This window comes from Trachypithecus francoisi, unplaced genomic scaffold, assembly GCF_009764315.1.
Source record: "Trachypithecus francoisi isolate TF-2019V2 unplaced genomic scaffold, Tfra_2.0 Lachesis_group12, whole genome shotgun sequence".
Classification (NCBI taxonomy): Eukaryota; Metazoa; Chordata; class Mammalia; order Primates; family Cercopithecidae; genus Trachypithecus; species Trachypithecus francoisi.
Window position 1 is genome coordinate 49,063,982 of NW_022681457.1, and position 2,763 is coordinate 49,066,744.

The following is a 2,763-nucleotide window of genomic DNA, read 5'->3' on the forward strand; positions in this document are numbered from 1 at the left end:
AGTGGTAGATGAAGAGGGTGAAGCAGGAAGGGATTTGATGGCTTGTGAAGGGAGCTTGCTCTTCAGAGTTGGAAAGACGTGCAGCTGAAGCTTGGTCCGGCCACTGATCTGCTGCCCAGCCTTGGGTAAACTTCTGGAGCCTGTTTCCTAACTGATTACATGGAGATACCAATCCAGACTCCACAGTATTGTGAGAGGTAGTAAAACTCTTTGCCTCTGGTCAAGGGCACACAGACAGCTGGGGGGCAGAGCTAATACCAGAACCTTAGTGTCCGGGCTTCCAGGTCTTTATCCTTTCCATTATTCTGCAGGAGGTCTTCAGGCTACTGTTAAATGAAAAGTAAAGCTTCTACTTTGTCCCACCCAAAATTCTAGTTCAGTGTTTCCCAGACAAAGCACCTCCAGCAGGTCTGAGGCTCAGTTCTATGTGGGGACTCATGTTGATACGATGATAGCATCTATATTTTTTCTGGATGAACTAATAATCGACTTGCCATTGTACTTAGGAAAAACCAGACATCACCTCATGGACGTCTAATTGAAAGGGACCGTCAGTTATTCCATTCATTCTGGCAAATTTTCTTTTTAGCTTTGGTTGCAGCAGGAAGAGAGAAACGTCTGGGGGGCTTTTTGTTTGGTGGAAAGGCATCACTGGTCCACAGCCGGGGACCCCTGGATGACCCATCCCAAGGTCCCAGCCTGAGTCTGAAGTCCCAGGGCTGGTCGCAGGCCGACCTTGCAGCCCTCGCCAGAGCGTTGTGTGCACCTCGGACACTAGGTGGCACCACAGGAACATCCTCGCGGCCCAAGGCGCGGTCGCAGCCGGGGAGCACTCGCCGCGGTGCTGTGGAATTTTCTGTTTTTTTCACGCAACGTCAGGCGTCCTGCTGGCGCCCTCTCGCCACCGGGCCCTCCCGTCAGAAGCCCGGCTCCTAGCCGGGGAAGGCCGGGTGCTGGTCTGCCAGGAGCTGGGACTTGCGCCGCATGGAGTGTCGGGAGTCTCCAGTGCCGCGCGTTCAACACCACAAGGCCAGGCTGTTAGCTCCCCATCGGTCGCTGCCCCCAGCACCCCGGGTTATTAAGGACTCATTTGCTTGGAGCGGCATCATTACAAGGGTGTGGGGTACTACATATACTCCGTATTTTTCTATTTTCGAAAGGCTGCAGGCGCGATGCACAGTGCGCTCGAACGGTGGGGCCTCGTGCTAGCCCGAGGAGCGAGCAGGGGCCGGGCAGGGGCTGCTCAGCTAGGCGGTCCCAGCGCAGCGGCCTCGGGAGGCCCTGCCGTCCTTCACCCCTGGAGGCGGGCGTGGGGGCGGGCGCGGGGCGCTTCCCCTCCTTAGCGCCCTCAAACCGCAAGGGGGTTTCCGCTTCCCAGTGGATGGTCGTCCTCTCCCATTCCCGGCTGCATCTCCATTTACCCGTCGCCCATTTCCTCTGCCCATCCAGGCTCCTTGGCTCCGCTGGGGTCTCCGTTCCCTTCTCCCGGTCCCCCCCCCGCCAAGTCGCGGCTCCTTTGTCCAGGACTCCGCAGGGGCTTGACCCGAGGACGCTGGTTTAGGCAGGATCTGGGGTCTCTGGTCACTCCCAGGCTTCTTCCACTTCCGGATTCTGGAGAATCGGGAATCAAGCCCTGCGCGTGCCTCTCCTTCCTCCTTCGTGCTGAAAGCACACTTCAGGCACGCTTCCTGTCCGCCCAGGCATCAGTTCTGACAGTGAGCTGAGAACAAGGAGTTGCTTTTTCTTCCCCAGAAGTTGCCTTTTGTAAGGACTATGTCCGCACCAGGGCTTGATACATGTTGCTACTCCTGGGAGTATGAGACTGGGAAGTTGATGGAAATGTCAACATTAGCTTTAATGGTGAGGCCAAAGGGAGAATGGACCCAGCATCAAGCCTGGGTAGAGGAGAACGGGAGAGGGAGGACCAGAACCAGGGCCCCCCGTTCACTGCCTTGGGGTGTCTGAATCCTGCCGTTGCTGTTGGTGAGCGCTAGGACTATGGGTAAGTTGGTTAACTTTTTGAGCCTCAGTTTCCTGTTCTGTCAAGTGGGAATACAACTCCCTAGCTTACAGAGTTGTGGTGAGGATTATGAACTGTTATGCATCTACAGTGTCCTCCCCGCAAGTGAAAAGGCTCAGTAAATGGTAACTGTTATCATGGTTCAATCTAAACTTCCGTGCTTGCCTTTCACCAAATTGATGTTACAGAAATCAAAAGGTTCCTGTTTTTCCCACCTTGTTTGGAATTAGGAAGAACTTTCCCTGCACCGTTAATGTTTTATAGGCCTCTTCTCTCCAAGACAGAAAGGAAGAGAGGGTAACGGGGCTTATTTTTTTCTCCCAGGACTCTTGAAGAAGGATTCAGGATGTGGCTGTGCCACTGGGGATAAACGGTGTAACACTGGGGCGGGTCAGCTTCCTCATTGGTACAGTGGGACTCTTATACAGGCCCCTTTCTTTCCAGCACCAGATACTGCTGCACCATCTCATTGGCATGGACCTATATGTGGCAGCAAGTCCATCTCATCGCTTTTGGTGAAAGTCAGCACAGTTTATAAAGATTCTCATTGTGAGAATGGGTAAACCATCCCTTTTATTAAAAATCAAACCAGAGATTCCTTTACCTATGAGTACCTCCTGCTGCTAAAAAGCAGCAGCTAAAAAGCAGCAGGAGGTATTGATAAGGGATGTCCTATCTAATTTCCTGGTTTAGAGAATGACTATCCTCATTTTAAGAGTTAAACGTTAACCCCATTAACACCT

General features: G+C 53.1%; 1 pseudogene; it reads left to right on the forward strand.

The window, feature by feature from the left end:
* The first annotated feature begins 680 nt into the window (after positions 1-680).
* Positions 681-2,010, forward strand: LOC117093515 (annotated as a pseudogene).
* The last annotated feature ends 753 nt before the right edge of the window (positions 2,011-2,763 follow it).